The sequence below is a fragment of the Oryctolagus cuniculus genome, chromosome 3 (assembly GCF_964237555.1).
Source record: "Oryctolagus cuniculus chromosome 3, mOryCun1.1, whole genome shotgun sequence".
Taxonomy (NCBI): domain Eukaryota; kingdom Metazoa; phylum Chordata; class Mammalia; order Lagomorpha; family Leporidae; genus Oryctolagus; species Oryctolagus cuniculus.
In genome coordinates this window covers 108835746-108856240 of record NC_091434.1, presented here as the reverse complement: position 1 = coordinate 108856240, position 20495 = coordinate 108835746, and the positions used below count along the sequence as shown (strand labels likewise).

The following is a 20495-nucleotide window of genomic DNA, read 5'->3' as shown; positions in this document are numbered from 1 at the left end:
ATATTCATCTTTTGCAAGTCTTGAAGAAACATAAGCAGTACCTGAGAGTTAGGGCCACCCTGGCTGACGTGAACTCCAGGACTGGGGCTGCCTGAGAACCTGCCCTGTACTGCTGTGATTCTAAGCTGACTGCCAATGTCAACCTCAACAGCCTACACAGCAAGCGCCCTAAGGTCTCCTCTTGGAAAACAGGTAGTGTGTGTATCTGCCTGTGCCTGCAGGTGTATGTGTTGAATTTATCAACTCCCTTTCCATTAAAAAATCATGATAAACTAGGGTGGGGTAACAGAACATTTGGAGAAACACATTTATTTGTGATAAGCTTTATTTTAAGAGGCTTTGTGTGCAAAATGTTGTACACTCAATCTTTCATATCTCTGTGTGCATCAACCAACCCTGCATTGAAAAGATTTTTTTTACAAATTGTGTTTATGCTGAACATGTATAAATTTTTTGCTAGTCATTGTTCCCTAAACAATTAAGTATAACAACTATTTGCATCACATTTACATTGTATGAATTATGATAAGTCATCTAGAGATGATTGAAAGTATACAGGAGGATATGCATAAGTTACATGCAAATACTATGCCATTTTATATAATGGACTTCAACATCTGCAGATTTTTCCTATCTACACAGGGTCTGGGAACCAATCCTCCTTGGATACAAGGCACCACTGTAATAGGAGACATACAACAAGAATTTCTGCAGCCAGCATTGTGGCACAGTTGGGTTAAGCCGTTGCCTGTAACACTGGCATCCCATATGAGAGCCAGTTGGAGTCTTGACTGCTCCACTTTCGATCTATCTCCCTGCTAATGCACCTGGGAAAGGAGAGGAAGATGGCACAAGCACTTGGGTCCCTGCCACTCTCCTGGGAGACCGGATGGAGTTCCAGGCTCCTGGCTTCAGTCAGGCTCAGTTCAGGCTGTTATGAACATTTGGGGAATGAACCCACAGGTAGAATCTTTTGCTCTCTTGCTGCCTGTCTTTCTCTCTGTCTTTCCCCCCTCTCATCACTCTGCCTTTCAAATAAATAAAACAAATGTTTAAAACAAAAGAGCCTACAGTCTAAGCAGGAAGGTACAGTCGCACAGGCCAGACTTTGTCACTCCCTCTATGGAACAGTGAGCTTTCACATTACCTACACACAATCACCAAAGATAGGGCAACCAACTCATCCCGCTTAGCCAGAGACATTTCTGGACGTTCCACGTCCTGGAAACCTCCCTCAGTCCCAGGGAAATTAACACAGCCGGCCCCCCTCTAGGATGCTTTTACAGCCTCCCCCCTCCTGAGCAATGGCGTCAGAACCTCCAGGATGGGGCCCGGGTGTGAGTGTTTGGGGAAGACCTCCAGGTGAGTCCAATACACAGGAACCAAAACAACACCCAGGGCACATCAATCACCTGGTGATCTTGGGAAACTGCAGGTTGCAATTTAGCAGGTCTGGGGTGGAGCCCAATTTTCCTACCTTTAACAAGGTCGCTGGCATACCAGAGCTGCTGGTGAATGGGGCCCCTCTGAAGAGCCAGGAATATACAAACAGTCGATTTTGTTTTTATTTGAAAGTCTATACTAGAGGCAGGAAGGGGGCAGGGGTGAGGACTAATTTAACAAAAGGGGAAATGTGAAAATGGAAGTAGCTAAGGATACAGGAAAGAGAGCAGGCAGGTTCAAGGAAAGAGAGCAGGCAGGTTCAAGGACACCTTAGCCTCTGGAGTTCTCAGCACTCAGCACACTTGAGACGCTGCGGGAACTGAGCACACAGCTGAGGTTCATCTGGAAAAGCTTCGTGGGAGTGAGCTCTAACAGGGACTTGGCAAGGATGGGGGTGCCTCCCAGACAGCACTGGACATGAAGGATCTGGGACAAGAGTAGCACAAAGCCTGTGAATACACAGTCCCACCATTCTCTCCATACTGCGGTTCCTTTGGGGTGAAGACGATTGACATGGGGCACTGTGAAGAGACTTCTAGTGTTGCTGGCGCTTACATTATCATAATTCACGAAGCTTTGCATTTGATTTGCATAATTTCCATTACCAGTTTTTCTTATAGTAAAAATATGTATTACAATTTTGGATCCAGAATGACCAGATATATTGGGCGGGATGGGTCAGGCAGGCTGTGCTGAAGCCAGGCAGCAGTTGCCAGGGGCTACTGCCTGGGCAGGACTCATGCGGCAGCCCTGTGAGCTCCATGGAGAATGTCAAAGATGGAGAGGGGCAGCGGATGACAGAGGATGACAGATAAACTTAGCTGCATCTGACATGAGAAGGGGAAGTACACAAGCTCGAAAGTGTTTCATTTTCTTCTGCTCCTGTTCAGAAAAAAAAAATCTTTCCAGTGGCATCCCCTCCCCCTGATCCTCTTCCTACCCATCTCTGGCTGCTCCTCAGAGCCCCAGACCCATCCATCCAACTCCTCCAAATATCCCCCAGCTGAGTAAGCCCCCCAAATTTAATAGCCCCCAAGTCAGAACCCCAGAATCTGTGCATCTTCAGCCTCCCTTGACTGGTAAATTACAGCACCACCCAGCCCATGATCTGGAGTAAGAATCCTAGAGGTAACTCCACTTGGCTCCTCCTCCCACAGACATGAACAAATGACAAAGCTCTGTTGCCTCCACCCTCTGAACAGTGCTTGCATCTCCCATGCCCGGATCCTAGTGCTTCTCTGCAGACCTCCTGGCCAGTCTGTCTTGCCCGGGCACAGCCACCTCCAGGGCCCTGCACACCCCTGCTACAGTGCTCTTTCCAGGAAATTGCTCTAAAGACATTGTCCCTCTGTTCACTGTTGTTTCTAAAGTAAAGCCTCAAATCCTTTGTGTGGGTGGAAGATCCTCACTCTCTCTGTCCTGCCTCCCTTCTCTCTTCCTGTACTGTGCTGTCTCTCCCCCTGCCCTCCAGCCTACATCTCTCCAATGGGGCAAATATTTTTGGTTTCCCCAAATGGTCTGGATAACTCCATCATCCCTCTGTATAGCTTTTTGCTCTTCTCTCTTCCTGGACCAGTCTTCTCGGCTCTCCCTCAGTCCCAGTCAAAAGCAGGCACACCCTAGGACCTTCAACTCTCTTGAGATTTCCAGTCTGCACGAGTCTTTCCTGATACATCCCCCACTAAGGGGCACCAACTTGTCCTCTGTTTCTCTCCTACTATTTATATCCTATACATACTTCTAGTATAGCCCTCATAACATTTTTTTAGATTTATTTTATTTGTTTGAAAGAGTTACAGAGAGAGGAGAGGCAGAGACAGAGAGAGAGGTCTTCCATGCGATGGTTCACTCCCCAGTTGGCCACAATGGCCAGAGCTGCGCCGATCCGAAGCCAGGAGCCAGGAGCTTCTTCCCAGTCTCCCACGTGGGTGCAGGGGCCCAAGGCCTTGAGCCTTCTTCTACTGCTTTCCCAGGGCATAGCAGAGAGCTGAATCGGAAGAGGAGCAGCCAGGACTAGAACCAGTGCCCATAAGGGATGCCGGTGCTTCAGGCCAGGGCTTTAACCCACTGTGCCACAGCGCCACCCCCCCTATAACATTTTTTAAGGTTTATTTATTTATTTGAGAGGCAGAGTTACAGACAGAGAGAGGGTGACAAAGATAGGTCTTCCATCTGCTGATTCACTCCCCACATGGCTGCAATGGCCAGAGCTGGGCCAGACCAAAGCCAGGAGCTTCTTCCAGGTCTTTTATGTGGGTGCAGGGGCCCCAGCACTGGGCCATCTTCCACTGCATTCCCAGGCCATTATCAGGAAACTGGATCAGAAGTGGAGCAGGGCCGGTGCCATGGTTCACTTGGTTAATCCTCCGCCTGCGGCGCCAGCATCCCATATGGGTGCCGGGTTCTAGTCCCGGTTGCTCCTCTTCCAGTCCAGCTCTGTGCTGTGGCCCAGGAGGGCAGCAGGGGATGGCCCAAGTGCTTCGGCCCCTGCATCCACATAGGAGACCAGGAAAAAGCACCTGGCTCCTGGCTTCAGATTGGCACAGCACCAGCAGTGGCGGCCATTTGGGGAGTGAACCAATGGAAGAAAGACCTTTCTCTCTGTCTCTGTCTCTCTCTCTCTCCTTCTCTCTCTCTCTCTCTCATTGTCTGTAACTCTGTCAAATAAAAAAAAAGAAGTGGAGCAGCCAGGACTCGAACTGGCACCCATAGGGGAATGTCAGCACTGCAGGTGGTAGCTTAACCCACTACGCCACACCACCGGCCCCAACCTCATAACATTTTATTTCTCTAATTCTGTTAACATTTCCTTTTTTAAAAAAAAGATTTATTTTTTATATTTGAAAGGGTCAGCAACCGAGACAGGGACACACACACAGTGACAGAAAGAGAGAGATCAATCTCCCATCTGCTAAGTCGCTCCCAAAATGGCTAAAGCAATCAGAGCTGGGTCAGGCCAAAGTCAGGAGTCAGGAACTCCATCCTGGTCTCCCATGAGGCTGGCAGGGGCACAAGCACTTGAGCCATCTTCCACTGCCTGCCCAGGCACACTAGTAGGAAGCTGGATCAAAGTGGAGTAGCTGGGATTTGAACCAGTACTCTCATATGGGGATGCCAGTGTCACAAGTGACAGCTTAGCCCACCGAGCCGTAACGCCATCCTTAATATGCCATTTTATTTTTCCTGAGTGATAGAAAATTTCTGGAGGCAAGAACACAGTTTATTCATCCTATTGTTTAAGGCATTTACTTCAATGTAGGAGGCAGAAAGTAAGTGCCCAGAAAAGAAATGGAAGAAATGAAGGAAGAAATGAAGACAGCTGCAGTTGCTCCTCTACTCAGCCTTAGATAACTGAGCAGACGGGAGAGTTCGGACCTGATCCAACAGAAGCCGCCGTGTCCCGGCTCATCAGTGGGAAAAGGAAGAGAATGCAGTGTGCTAGCTGTCAAACTGCTGAGATTTTCCTCTAGGAAAAAAATGTAACTTTGTATCCCCCCCTCTTAAAGATGACAAACAACCTCCCCTCCCACTCGGCAGGTACCAGGGCAGATGCTGTTGACATTCCATAATTTTAAACTTGACCCCCTTTTAGTATCTTCCCAAAAACATGCAATATTTTGTGTAAATGTTCTATTGAAGTTTTTTTGGTGTGTGTGTGTGTGTGTGTGTGTGTGTGTGTTTTTTTTGGACAGGCAGAGTGGACAGTGAGAGAGAGAGACAGAGAGAAAGGTCTTCCTTTGCTGTAGGTTCACCCTCCAATGGCCACCGCAGCCGGCGCACAGCGCTAATCTGAAGGCAGGAGCCAGGTGCTTCTCCTGGTCTCCCATGGGGTGCAGGGCCCAAGCACTTGGGCCATCCTCCACTGCACTCCCTGGCTACAGCAGAGAGCTGGCCTGAAAGAGAGGCAACCGGGACAGAATCCGGCACCCCGACCGGGACTAGAACCCGGTGTGCCGGTGCCATAAGACAGAGGATTAGCCTAGTGAGCCGCGGCACCAGCCCTCTATTGAAGTTTAACATATAGGTAGGAAAGTACAGGAATCTTAAGGTTACAGCTCAATAAATTTTCATAAGGTGAACACACGTGGAACCACTTCAGTAAACCAAATATTATCAGTGCCCCCCACAAACCCCTTCATTGCCCCTTCTCAGTCACTAACCCCCCCCACCCCGCCCCTCATGAGTAGCCTGGAATATTTACAATGTAGCTCTAACTATTTTGTGGAAAGTTTCTGTATTTTACTACTGCATTTATATACTTTTCAAAGTTTTTAAACATAAAATAAAGCAATACATGCTCATTGTAAGAAGTTGAGACTTAACAGAAGTGCAGAAGTATAGAAAGTAAAGTGAAAGACTTTCCCCCATCAACCTTCCAGCCACACACATACACCATTCCCAAGGTCAAACACTTGGGACAGCACGGTGTGTCTAACAGTTCACACTATATAACAAATAGTGAGAAACTCAATTTGAAGTGGCAGAAACAATAGGAGAATGTATTGGCTCACTATTTAATAGTTTTCTGAGTCAATGAACACTGAGGTTGTTTCCAGTGTTGTTATTGCCAACAATGTCACACTGCACACAGAAACTGTAACGAGACTCTGAAAGTGCAGCGGCAGGTCAGGTGCTAGGATTTCTTCAATTCAGCCACTCAACTACGGCAGCAGAGACTCAGTTTCTACCTCCTCGCTCTGCCTTCCACGGTCCCAGCTTCATGCTAGGGGTGGTCACCACCGGGTCGCAACACAGCTGCGGGAAGAATGTGCACTTCCGCAGAGACAGGTTCAGTGAGGGAAAGAACAGCAGAGAGGGAACAAGAGAAAATGGCAGCGTGGAGTCAAAGTCCGAGGGTTTGGATTGGGCCAAATTTGGCTACAAGGCACTCACCAAGACCTGCACAGTTCCCATTCCTGGGTCAATCTTTGTGAACGGGGCCAACAGCTGGAGCTGGGTGTGGGGTCAAGCCCACCCAAACCAAATACATGGCTATCACAAAGTTCATGGGAAACTATGAACATTATGAAAAATTACGTGAAGATTTCAAAAAATCTTACATCAAAATAAATGTATATTTAATTCAATTTTCCATGAATGCTATGAAGTACCCCTTCATGCACAATGAGGGTAGAGTTAGAACGGATCCTAGGTAGGCACCATCATATTCACTGAATAGCCTCTGAGACCTTCTCTGTGTCCAGAATGCTCTCATGTGCATGAACACGTAACAGGATCACACTATTCCGCAACTCACTATCCAGCAATTTTACATACAAATAAATCTACTTGGGCTTTTAAAGTTGCCAAGCACCATTGAATAAAATAAAGCAATAATTCAAATACTTTCTAATTGATGAATGTTTAGATTATGTTAAACACTTCTTGTACAAAAAGTCTATATTAGTAGTTCATTATGAACAATATCTTAGAAAATACAATCTTTGAAAGGGTTAATTTAAGGTGGTTCAGTTGTATCTGAAGTTCATGCCTTTGAAAGTCTAGGTACATCTCTGTCTAGTCGCCATCCAAATAACAATTTCCTTTGCTTTTGCCATTCACTTAATACAGATAGGAGCTATCCTGCCTCTGTCAAGACAGTAGTAAATAGTTCATTTTTGCTTCGCTAGCAAGGAAATAAAAGCCAGCTGCAGTGACCAACTTCAGATTGGGAGAAGGGAAAATATTATCTTGTCAAGGAGAAACCCGAATTGCATGAAACAGCAAGATGGAAATGAAGTGCAGGGTCACCCAGCCCCGTCTCCCATCATCTAGCCCAAATACCAAATCCAAACACAGGCAACCTCCTAGTTAGAAAGTCACCTGGGCGCAGTTTGGAGTCAAATACAAAATGGTTGATATGCAGATTTTTCTTGTCTCATTCAACCATAATCACAAATCTTTATTTCCTCTCCTAGTTAATACTGCGTCCAGTTTTGATCCCTTTACTCTTTTCCCTGGCTTCCCGGGGAAGAGCTGGTTCAGCCCTCAGTGGGCTGTCCCAGGATCCAGTTCTGCCCTGTCAGGTGCTTTCTGAAACCTGAGCTCAAACACTCCTGCTGCAGCTCTGGCCTGCGCGCTCTGCCCTTGCTGGGAACGCAGTGTTTATGTGCTCTCCTTCCTGGTAGGTGTCAGGGCCCATCTGTCTTGCTCTCCCTTTGCAGCTCTGGGATAACTATTCTCAACTGAATTGTGTCCCCTCTACCCCCAAAATTCACAGGGACATGGAAATCCTAACTTCCCAACCCTCAGCATGGCCGTACATGGAGAGGTAATTAAGGCAAACTGAGGTCACTCAGGTGGGCCCTAGCCCAGTACCACAGGTGTCTTTATGAGATGCGGAGACAAGGACATGGGCTCACAGAGAGGACAGACCACGGAAGACCTGGGTAGGTGTTTATTGCACTACCAAGAGCCAAGAGAGGAGACAATCTGAGTGTCTATAAACTGATGGATTGGTAAAGAAAACGTGGCATATTACTCAATGGAATACTGCTTAGTCATGAAAGAGGCTGAAGCCGTGTCATTAGCAACAACATGGATGAACCTGGAGCACATCAGGTTAGGTGAAATAATCCAGGCATGGAAAGACAAATGCCGCACAACATCACTCACGTGTGGCACCTCAAATACTCGCTGTCTTACATGTAGAGAGTAGAGCAGTGGTTGCCGCAGCCTGGAAAAGGTAGCAGGAGTGGCAGGATGGGGTGAGGGTGGTCCATGGGTACAAAGTTAGTTAGAGAGAAGGGGTAAGCATTGTGGTTCTGCTGCAGAGTAGGGGGACTGAAGCCAACAATAGCAGAGGGCATCTCTCAAAATAGCTGGAAGAGAAGGTCTGAAAAACTGTCGTCATCACAAAGAAACAGCAAGTGTTGAAGGTGAAGGGTATGCCCATTACCCAGAATGCATCACTACATGTATCACAACACCATAGTGTGGGGTGGGCATTGTGGAACTGTTGGCTAACTGTTAATACTTGGGAAGCCTTCATCCAAGATTGGAGTGCTGGTTCTTTTTTTTTTTTAATTTTATCTTTTTATTTTTTATTTTTGACAGGCAGAGTGGACAGTGAGAGAGAGACAGAGAGAAAGGTCTTCCTTTGCCGCTGGTTCACCCTCCAATGGCCGCCACGGCCGGCGCGCTGCGGCCAGCGCACCACGCTGATCCGATGGCAGGAGCCAGGTGCTTCTCCTGGTCTCCCATGGGGTGCAGGGCCCAAGCACTTGGGCCATCCTCCACTGCACTCCCTGGCCACAGCAGAGAGCTGGCCTGGAAGAGGGGCAACCGGGACAGAATCCGGCACCCCGACCGGGACTAGAACCCGGCGTGCCGGCGCCTCAAGGCGGAGGATTAGCCTAGTGAGCCGCAGTGCCGGCCGGAAGTGCTGGTTCTTGTCTCTGCTATTTTACGCTTCCAACTGAGCTTCATGCTACTGTGCCTGGGAGGCAGCGAAGGATGGTCTAAGTTCTTGGGTTCCTGTCACTTACTTGCACGATCAGCTGGTGTTCCTGGCTCTTGGTTCAGAGCTGACCCTTGTGGGCATTTGGGGAGAAGACAGCAGCAGATGGCAGATCTCTCTCTCTCTCTCTCTTTATCTCTTATTCTGCCTTTCAAATAAATACCTCTTTCAAAAAAACTCCATCAAATTGCACCTCAAAAATATGTATAATTATGTGTCTAAAAAAAATCCCCATGCCCAAGCCCACCTCAGGTAATCCTGATTAACTCATCTAGGGTGGGGTGTAGACACCAGCATTTTAAACACATTTCTCAGGAGATTCCAGGTTGCAGCCAAGTGACACCCACCTGCCCAGACCCACTGCGTCCTCCGCAAGTCAAGCTGCCATTTTTCTCCCCTGAATTGAGCAGGAACCACTACTGGCTCCCTCTGCTTCTACCTGTACTGCTCTCCCCACGCCCCTCATTCCGCAAGTGCAGCTGGAGGAACACTGCTCAAGTACAGGTTTAGTCACCTTCTTGTATCCGCTACAAATCCACCAACTCTTCGTTTGTTAGCCTGTTGTTGACAAGCTCCTCAGCTGAAACCCAAAGCTGTCCACGTGGCCTATGAGGGCCCCTGCTCCTTTATATCACTCCCCACCCCCAACCTCCAGCCACTGTCCTGTCCTGGATTCCCCAAACCTGCACCCTTCATTGTCCTACCCGCTGGATTGCCCTCTGCCTGGCTATTGCCTTCCATCAGTGATGATGTGATCTGGTAAACCCTACCTGACCCTCTCCCCACACCCAGGCTGGGACATGTGCCCTCCTCCCACCAGAGCATGCAGGAAACACACTGCATTGTAATTGCTTTTCCCATCTGTCTCCTTCTCCAGACTGCTGGTCTTTTCTCCCAGCTTCCCTGGGTCCTAACATAGCACCTGGTATGCAAATAGGAATTGCATCAGTGGCAGAGTTCCTTGAATGTATGGATGAATGAATGAACACCTTGCTTGCTCACTCCCAGTTGTATGCTCTCCAAAGACAAGGTAGGACTCTGGGCTGGTGAGTTTGCACATGAAACTAGGCTAGGCCCTTAGCGTTCTCTAAGAATTGGCTAGCCCCAGGAGAGGCGGCCTCTTCTCAGTAAGGAAAGTTTAAGATGTCAGAACATTGCAATAGGGGCAGGCGTTTAGCCATGCAGTTATACCACGAGTGAAGACTCCTGCATCTCACATCAGCACAGCTGGATTCAAGCCCTGGCTCTGGCTCCTGACTCCAGCCTCCTGCTAATGCAGACCCTAAGTGGTAGTAGTGATGGCTTAAGTAAAGGGCCTTGCTACCCACACAGGAGAGCTGGATTGAGTTCCCTGCTCTCAGCTTCAGCCCACCCCTGTCCTGGCCATTGTGGCTATTTGGGAAGTGAAACAGTAGATGGGTGTTCTTTCGCCCTTCCTCCTCTTCCCTTCCCTTCCCTTCCCTTCCCTTCCCTTCCCTTCCCTTCCCTTCCCTTCCCTTCCCTTCCCTTCCCTTCCCTTCCCTTCCCTTCCCCCCCCCCTCCCCACCCACTTCTCTGCCTCTAAAATAAATAAATATTTTAAAACATTGCAATAGGTGTGGGTGTTGTGGCACAGCAAGTTAAGCCCCTGTTTGGGATATTAGCATCTGCTATCAGAATGCTTGGGTTCAGGTCACACCTCCACTTCTGATCCAGCTTCCTGCTAATGCACACCCTGGGAGGGGAATGAATCAATGAATGCAAGCTCCCATGAGTTCTCTCTCTCTCTCTCTCTCTCTTTCTCTCTCTCTGCCTTTCAAATAAATAAAAGTAAATAAGCTTTCAAAACACACTGCAATATACATAAAAATTTAAATCTCTTTACAATACAATGGGGAAGGAAACTCAGGCTAACAAAGGGCCTTGCTCCCCAGGAGTGGGTCCCTGGGCAGTTTGCACCTTTATCCTGCAGTACCTAAATGACCTGTCCTTAAGGCTGTGCTCTGTCAAATGTCTTCAGGATGGGTGGCCACCTCACCAGCTGGTTTGCCAGTTTATTCACTGATGTATCCCAAGTGCCTGGGACAGGGTCTGCTATGACATTAACACAGTTACAAAGTGGATACATATGGGGCCAGCACTGTGGTGTAGCGGGTAAAGCCACTGCCTGCAGTGGTGGCACCCTATATGGGCGCCATTCAAGTTCCGGCTGCTCGATGTCCCATCCAGCTCTCTGCTATGGCCTGGGAAAGCAGTGGAAGATGGCCAAGTCCTTGGGCCCCTGCACCCACGTAGGAGACCCAGAAGAAGCTCCTGGCTCCTGGCTTTGGAACGGCACAGCTCTGGCCATTGTGGCCAATTGGGGAGTGAACCAGCAGATGAAAGATCTCCCCCCCCACCCGTCTCTCCTCTCTGTGTGTAACTCTGACTTTCAAATAAAATAAATAAATCTTAAAAAAATAAAACCAAAGTAGAAACATGCTTGTTGCCCTAGTAGGTATAAATGAACAACCCCCCTTCTTCAGATAACTCAGTCTTTCTCAGGACTGCACAGGCTTGTCAAACCCCAAGTTCCAAGGAGGCTATGTTGAAAGGTTAATACGAGGTTTTCTTCCCTTTTTCTCATGTGGGGATGGAAAATGATAGGGATGCATTGGATAGAAACGCACAAGATCCTCAGATGAAAGCCCCTTAATCGCTGTGTGTGTATGGGGGGCGGGGGGAATCTGTCCTGACAGCACTTTAATTTGAAAATAGCAATCCCCACCTCAGGAGACTGTGAGGTTTTGTAGCTGTTTATAAACTTGAAAATTGGTTCTAATTCATCATCGCCTGTTAGACAAGTTGCTAATGACCTTGACTTCCAGGTCCTCTCTGAGTCACTGAAATCAGCTCCAGTTGTTCTACATGCAAACAAAATTTGACAAGAAAGATGTCTTCCATGACTTCTTCACCTAATGGAAATGAAAAATCAAGTGACCGGGTTCTAGTTCACCTTGGCCTATCTGTGAGTCTTTATCCTGCCTTGACTTTCTAGTGTCTAAAAACATCCGTTGATATTTATGTATTCTACCTATTGAAATGCAACCCATATCCAAATATCCCTAAAAGCAGAGACTAGATATCACTGGGACCCAGCCTCCCATTCTTAGCCCAAGGTGTCCTGCCTGTGGTTTAGGATAAAAAGAAACTCACTGAATTGAGGGAATAATATAGCTGACCCTACCTGATTCAAGAAGCCATTTGCTTCTCCAACAGCTAAACCCCATTGGCCAGTATTGTCCAGAGGGATTTGTTTCGGGGAATCCCAGGTCCAGGCAAGGACATGCCAGGTCTGAGGCAGAAAGTAACTGTTAGGAAACTGGTGCAGTTTTAACCAGGTTGCCACATGGCCCAGCTACCTGAGCCAGGCTCCACCCCCATCCTAATGGGATTCGCTGCTCCCGCTTCCCTGCCCGCCTTCAGGCAAAGTTTTAAAAGGGCCTGTTCCTGAACACGTGCTCTCTTGGTCCTTCTCTCCTGCGCTCTCTTGGTCTCTCGGCTTCTCTCCTCCTCTCATCTCTCTTCTCTCTCCTCTGTCTCTCTCTCTCTCTTATAGTTTCTCTCTCTTTCCCTTCGCCGCCCCTTCCCTCCAGCCTGCTGGGTTTTCCCCAATAAACCCTCTCCCTTACTCCAGTGTCCAGTGTGTTTTGCGATGGCTAACATTAATATATAACAGTAACTCCCTGTATGTAACCCTTCCTGCTGTTCCCCCTACCCCCTCATACCAGCAGACTAAAGCCCACCTGGCTATCATAAAAATCCCCTAAAGAGACAGCACCACTGACCAATCAGAGGAAGGTCACGAGCACTGACCAACCGGGAACTTGGACACAAACTGATCACACACCTCTCAGCCTCAACTTCAGTCTATCAGAACCTTCTCCCCTAACCCCATGGGGACCCAGGAATGAAGCACTAAGGGCCGGGCTCCTTGCCCTGCACTTTGTAATAAGCACCTACTTTCTTTCACCACCCCAATGTCTGATTGGATTTCTGTGCACCAGGCAAGTGGACCCAAGTTTGGGGGGGGTCTACAGCTACACCTCTAACTCATTCGGGAGGTTGTTCTGCAGCACTAGGACCTGAAGAAAGCCAAGAAATTCACTGTGGAGTGCTAACATGAGAGAATTCACCTACGTTCCACCCAGGCTCCCATTTTACAGGTGCAGAATTTGAAGCGCAGTAAGGTGTATCAGTTTCCATAAAAAATTACTACGAGCTCAGAGACTTAAATAATATGAATTGACTGTCTTACTCTTCCAGGGGCGAAGTCTGAAATGAGTGCCCATATGTGAAATCACGGTGTCCGCAGAGCTGGCTTCTTCTGCAGGCTCTGGAGGAAGGCCACTGCCTCGCCTCTCAGCACCTGGAGGCGGCCGGCACGCCTCACCTCCTGCTGCCTGCTCCCGTGCTCTTACCACCTTCTTCCCTTTGACTCGGATTCGCTGCCTCCGTCTGATGAGGACCTTTGCGTCTGTCTTTGCGATAGTCTTCCCATCTCCGGATCCTTATTTTATTACATTTATTGGAAAGACAGAGTTACAGAGAGAGAGAGATCTTTCATCTGATGGTTCACTCCCCAAATGGCTGCAATGGCTGGAGCTGAGCCAATCCAAAGCCAGGAACCAAGGAATTCTTCGGGGTCTCCCACATGGGTGCAGGGGCCAAAGGACTTGGGCCATTCTCTGATGCTTTCCCAGGCATATTAGCAGGCAGCTGGATCGGAAGTGGAGCAGCTGGGACTTGAACCAGTGCCCATATGGGATGCCGGAGCTGCAGGCCTGGGCTTTAACCCACTGTGCCACAGCACCAGCCCCACAATCCTTAATTTAACAGCACCTTCCAACACCTTTTTGCCAATGAGGTCTAAGGGAAAAACCATGGGTGCTGGAGACTAGAACCTGCGTCCCTGGGAGCCCAGCCTGCCACACCTGCAGAAGTTAACACCACAAGGACAGAGCCAGGCAGCCAAAGATCAAAGCCACTCATCTGCTCCACTTTATCTTCCGCCTGGCTGTCAGCTGAGGCCTGCCTCTCATTTGAGAGGGAGTAAAACTGAAGGGAGCGCCCATCCCAGGTCCTGCAAGATTGGGCTACCGCCCCGTCTCCCACTCCCCGAGAGCTCCTGCCACGGTGGGAATGCCTACCTCCCCCTGGGTCCTCTACTCCTGCGGAAGCTCTCTGCCTGCTCCTGGTTCCCTCCCACCCCGGCCTGTTCCACGCACCGGACTCAAATCTTTTAACAGTAAACAGTCATTTTTGTTCCCCAAATAAAGATCATTTTTCAAAAATATTATTTATTTATTTATTTGAAAGGCAGAATGGCAGAGATAACTGTGTCCCGAATCACTCCTCCGATGAGTGACGTAGCCTCTGGGGCAGCTCACACTAAGGCAGGAGGTAAAATCAGCCCACAAGAATTGGTCACATCCAAGCCTCTGGAAGGCACCTGTGACCACACTCTTGTACTCCCCACAGCGCCTCTGGCCAGGGGTGTCCTTACATTCAAGAGCGGATGCACCTGGGATGCTCCCTTTCTTTCCACACTCACCGAGAAATCCCTCCTACTATGTACTGAAGGCCTCTGCCCCTCCCCCACCCCCAAAATATTCCTATGCTGAACCCCTAACCTCTGAGACGATGGGGTCTTTAGGAGGGTATTAGTGCCTTTAAAATGAAAGGTTTGTTTTGTTTTTGTTTTTGTTTTTTTGACAGGCAGAGTTAGAGAGAGAGAGAGACAGAGAGAAAGGTCTTCCTTCCGTTGGTGCCCCCACCCCCCACAAATGGCCACTACGGCCAGCTGCGCCGATCCGAAGCCAGGAGCCAGGTGCTTCCTCCTGGTCTCCCATGCGGGTGCAGCGGCCCAAGCACTTGGGCCATCTTCCACTGCCTTCTGGGGCCACAGCAGAGAGATGGACTGGAAGAGGAGCAATCGGGACAGAACCAGTGCCCCAACCAGGACTAGAACCCCAGGTGCTGGCGCTGCAGGTGGAGGATTAGCCTAGTGAGCCGTGGCACCGGCCATTAGTGCCTTTAGAGAAGAGACCCCAGAGAGAAGCTCCTCTCTGCTCCACTATCGGAGGTTACAGTGAGGACATGGACATCTAGGGAAGCAGGCAAGCCCTCACCAGAATCTGAATCTGCACACACCTTGACCTTGGGCTTGCCAACCTTCAGAACTGTGAGAAAGAAATCTCTATTGTTCACAAGCCACCCAGGCTATGTTAATTTGGGATGGTCATCCAAATGGACCAAGCTACTCCTTCAAATCTTTTAACAGTAAACAGTCATTTTTGTTCCCCAAATAAAGATCATTTTTCAAAAATATTATTTATTTATTTATTTGAAAGGCAGAATGGCAGAGATAACGGGAGAGAAAGAGAAATCTTCCATCTGCTGATTCACTCTCCAAATGCCCACAACAGCCAGGGCTGGGCCAGGCTGAAGCCAGGAGCCAGGAACTGGTTCTGGGTGGCAGGAGCCCAAGTATTTGGACATTAACACATGCCTCCTAGGTGCATTAGCAGCAAACTGGATGGGAAGCAGAGGAACCAGAAATTAGAAAGTCACTTCCATACAGGAGGCAGGTGTCCCAAGTGGCAGCTTAATCTGCTGTGCCAGAATGCCTCCACCACCACCGCAAATAAAGACCTAGCTTACAAATTCTGCTGGATAAGAGTATCCACTATCTCAAATCCACATGAAGTGTTGTTGACTGATAACAGAGCCTCTTCTGAGAAGAGACTTTAATGCAGGGAGAGACGTGAGCACCTTAGATGCAGAGAAACACCTGGCCTCCGCCCAGGCCAGCACTGTAGCCAAATCTCCCATCATCACCAACCCCTTGCTCAGAACTTCCAGGGGCCTGCATTGTGGTGCCAGGAGTTAAACCTCCACACACAACACCAGCATGTGGTGACAGCCCAAGAGGTTGAGCACCTGCCATCCATGTGGGAGACCCGGATGGAGTTCCTGGCTCCTGGCTTCAGCCTGGTCCAGCCCTGGCTGTTGCAGCCATTTGAGGAGTGCACCAAATGGAAGATTCTCTCTCTCTCTCTCTCTCTCTCTCTCTCTCTCTGATGCTCTTTCAAATAAACAAATAAATCTCTCTCTCTTTTTTTTTTTTTTTTTGACTGGCAGAGTGGACAGTGAGAGAGAGAGACAGAGAGAAAGGTCTTCCTTTGCCGTTGGTTCACCCTCCAATGGCCGCCGCGGCCGGCACACCGCGCCAATCCGATGGCAGGAGCCAGGTGCTTCTCCTGGTCTCCCATGGGGTACAGGGCCCAAGGACTTGGGCCATCCTCCACTGCACTCCCTGGTCACAGCAGAGAGCTGGCCTGGAAGAGGGGCAACCGGGACAGAATCCAGCGCCCCGACTGGGACTAGAACCCGGTGTGCCGGCGCTGCAAGGCGGAGGATTAGCCTAGTGAGCCGCGGCGCCGGCACAAATAAATCTTAAATAACAAAACAAAATAAGCTTCCAGCCTTACCCTGAGCTGATCACTCTTTCCTCTGGGGAAATGAGACAAGGTGAGGAAAATCAGAGCAGGACAGAAGGCCCTCTGAAGATCCCCTCTGACCAAGGTTTTCTGGCTGGCTCAGATCCTTAAGCTCTGGATTGCTTTCGGGCTCATTCACAGCCTGGTCAGTTTTTTCCCAGGTGTGAGACCTGGTAATTCTCCCCCTCCAAGCCAGGAGACCTGATTTCTGGCCCTCATTCTCACTTTCTGATGTCTGCACTGCTGCTCTCCCTCTGGGGGCTGTGGCCGGTCCCCTGGACTTCCTCCACCTTGGCATGCAGTTGTGCTTAGTGCTGTGAGGTGCAGCAGACAGAAACTCACTGGAGGCTTGAGGAGGTGGGAAAGACGGGGCGATGGACCCAGGACTACACCCGTGTGGAGGTGACAGCGGCTCTCTGCCCCACCTCTAGGAGCTGGTGCTCTCTGGATGTTGGTTCACTCACCATCACCTCAGAAAGCCTTCCTCCAGGTGCAGGAAGGATGGCCACTGCTGGCCCCAGGTTCAAATCCTTCCAGCACCTGAGAGGCAGGAGGCTGCCTTTCTCCCCTAGTTTCTACAAAACACAACCCTCCAAAGAAAGGCTGTGATTGTCCTGGCTTGATCACGTGTACAAGGACACCTCACTCTGTCAGGGGTTCAAAGCAGACTCAGCTGCAGCTGCAGCCCCATGACCATTAGGACAGCTGCGAGGAGCACACGGAGCCCCAGTTTCTGCAACGTGCGTGCTTGGGTCTAGCCCAGAGAGATGGAACACCTACAAAACTCAGACACGGCAGCATGATTACACATGGGTAGGCAGCAAGAATCTGCAGAAGCCTAGAGGCCAGCTCAGGAAAGCTGCCCAGGGGCAGGGCGGTTTGGGGGAGGGTGAGGTGGAGTCCTGAATGCGCATGCCTCACATCTCACTGAACCTGGGGACCCTGAAAGCACTCTGCCCATGGTGCCACTCACAGATGACTGAGCACCGGCATTACAGAACATCCTGTGAGGGGGTACGAGGACATTTCCAGCTCCTCATGGGTTGTTGCACTCTCAGTAGTACCCGCCCAAGAACTGCGAGCAAGAAAAGGAAGAGCTAGACTGGCCCAAGTCTGCCAGGGTCCTGCTTCGAGGCAGCAATGTGTGCTTTTCTAAGCTAAGCTCTGTAATCAGCAGGGGATAGTGCCCTGGTCCAGCCTGGGTCATGTGCCCCCATGTGGCTACTGTGGGTGGGTGGGTAGGGACAGTATGTGCTATTAATAGAAGGAATAGGAGGAAACTCATGTTCAACAGCCAAAACGCCATAGTACCTCTACCACCAGCTTGGTCTGTGAGTGCCCAATGGCTGTAGTCCACAGTGAGAGATGGAAGACCGTGAGACAGAAGTCAGGGGAAGAATGAAGATAAGAACCAGTGAGCCCAGAGGTGTGTGACCTGGGAAGTGGCTCATCTTGTTCTTGGGAGGCCGCAGCTTCCAAGAGGGAAGCTGAAGAAGAATACTCCTACATGGCCAGAAAGCCCAGAGCCATGCCACACCTCCAGTGGTGAGATGCAGCACCTACAAGGGTGCACCTCCAGCCACCTCCAGCTCCACGTTCTCCCACCCACTGCAAAATTCGTAGCATGAGTGATCTCAGAAGGGGCATGAGACAAGCAGGACAGAACAGAGGGAGAAGCCAAGAAAAATCTAGGTTCAACAGAATTCTAACCCCAGCGTGATCCCATGGGAGCCCCATAGCTCAGAGACCACAGAGGGGGGTGGTTATCAGGTCTAGAGAGAAGGAACCTCTTGCACCCCGTATCTGTCACTCTTTGCCTGGGGCCACCCCCAGAGGAAAAGCAGTTATTTGTAGGCACCTATCAGCTGAGAGCTCAGCAGAAGGAAGCAGCTATGCATAGCCAATACTCACGGCAGCTGGGTGCCTGGTGCACTGAAGAGGATCTAGGTGAGGCCCATAGGCAGGGCTACTGTGAGAATGGATATCCAGTTCTGGGAGCCATTGTCATCACCATCCTGATGTTCTCCCTGTGGGACAGAAGCATAGTAAGCATCACATAGTGCATGATTCTTGGCCGGAGACAACACAAGCATGCATTGGCTGCGGGAGTCTAGAGCCGCAGCCCGTGCCAGCCGCAGTGTGGACTACTCATGTGATCTGGGGTGCATAATTTGATCCCTTTGAGCCTCAGGGTTCTGATCCAAAAAAATGGGCTAATAACCAGAGCTCCATCCTAGGGCTTGTTGCAAGGATGATGTGAGATGTGGGACGTTCTTGGTGCGGTGGTTGAAGCAGGAGGACTTGAGTGGCCCTGGGTTAAGTATCCGCGTCTGCGGTGGGGGCGTCTAAGGAAGCCAGTGCTTGTCTGGAGGTCGTGAAGATGCTGCTTCACTCAAGAACAGGAGAAGGCATTTGCATTACGTAAAAGAGGAAGTCCACTGTGATTAAGGAAGACAATCCGCGTTCAGAAAGAGGATGTGAAAGCCGCCTCTGAAGACAGGGGCGATTCATCAAGGCAGTGCCAGCATGCAGGGCCTTCGCTTGGCAGCAGCTCCTCGAGCCCGCGCGGGTCACTGCTCAGAACTGAGGGGCCTCACCCTGGCCTTGCACAGAGATCTGTCAGATGGAGGTCACCGCCTTTAATTTCATGGGTCAGCTTTCCCTGCCTGTAAGCTAACAGCAAGGACGCATGACAAGCAGCAGGTGAGCCTGCGACTCTGACATCAGATCACCCTGGGGCCGCCCGCCTCTGCCCTCAGCAGCTGTGTGACTGTTAACTGGATACTCAGCTTCTCTAAGCCTCATTGCCTTCTTGGTAAACAGGAGAAAATACTACCTCCCTTTAGGGCTGCTTTAGAGAACTGCATTACAAGGCATTTGCAATCACTTGAATCACTACCTGGTGCTTCCATCAGTGCCTTTCAATCAATGCCTACTTCCTAAGAGTAGCTATTATCATTGTTCATTTGCTCAACCAATATGTATTGATCATGCCCTATATGGCAGCACCGCTCCTGGAATAAGGAAAATCCCAGTACAGAAACCACAGAAGGCACCTGCTAGGAAGAAGCAGCAAGGATCTTCATAGAAGGAGAGATATTAAATGAATAAGCAAGAAACACTCCAGGAAGTGTTATGCATAGAATTAAAATAGGGTGATGGGATAGAGAGTGACAGAGTAGATCCGTCAGCCTGGCCTCCCCTGTAGAAAGGCCTCTTTGAGGAGGTGAGGTTCAGGTCGAGATGGACACGATCTTGGAAAATGATCTTGGGAAATGACCAGTGCAAAGGCCCCAACACGGAAGCATGCTGGGCATGTGGGAGCAAGCTCACTATGTCTGAGCGACACACCAAAGGCCAGTGTGGCTGGGTACAGTGGAGAGGGTTGTGGACAGGGGAGAGGTGAGTCTGGAACAGCGGACAGAGAGACCATGCAGTTTTATAAGGAGCTTGGATCTTAATCTGAACGGGACAGGAAGCAATAGAAGGAGTCTAAGCTAAAAAGAGATATAATCTGAAATAGGCTTCTGCAAGTTCTGGTAATTCCATGCAATATTTAAAGAAGCAGTAACATCACCCTACATATCTTTCAGAATACTGAAGATGGGAAACACTTGCCAATTCATTATACAAAGTTCATATCATCCTAACTGAGGGAATCTGGGCCCAGAAGCAGGCCAGACTAACTCCACCCCACAGCTCCTGGCCAGCACGTACACACTAAACAAAACAGGAACGTTCTTTCTCTGTGGCAACCAGGTGTACAGCTGTCTTCCCACTAACTGTTCAGGGACTTGGCTTCCTGTTTCCCCTTTGTCCTACACTCCTCTAATATCTCCTTTTATCCTCGTAATCACAGTGCTCCTACTCTTACCATGTGTAATTAACATATTTCAAAAGTTCTTACAGGAACGAATGGCTGCTATATCCCAAGCCATCATGCAGGAACAGCACAAGACTGCACTTCTTCAAATCAACTGATCCAGAGTACAGATACCTGGCCCCACGTCAACCCCCCGTATCAGCAGGAAGTAGCCAGAAACTGGTGCCCCACCTCCCTGTCTCTACTCAGA

The 20495-nt window shown here is 49.6% G+C and overlaps 1 long non-coding RNA gene across 1 annotated transcript; it reads right to left on the bottom strand.

Moving 5' to 3' along the window:
• Window positions 1-15286: 15286 nt before the first annotated feature.
• Window positions 15287-18776, bottom strand: LOC138849006 (uncharacterized). The gene is made up of 3 exons (XR_011387312.1): window positions 18644-18776; window positions 18334-18449; window positions 15287-15454 (listed from the first exon to the last, which is right to left on the bottom strand). It is a non-coding gene; the product is annotated as an uncharacterized lncRNA (long non-coding RNA).
• Window positions 18777-20495: the final 1719 nt, after the last annotated feature.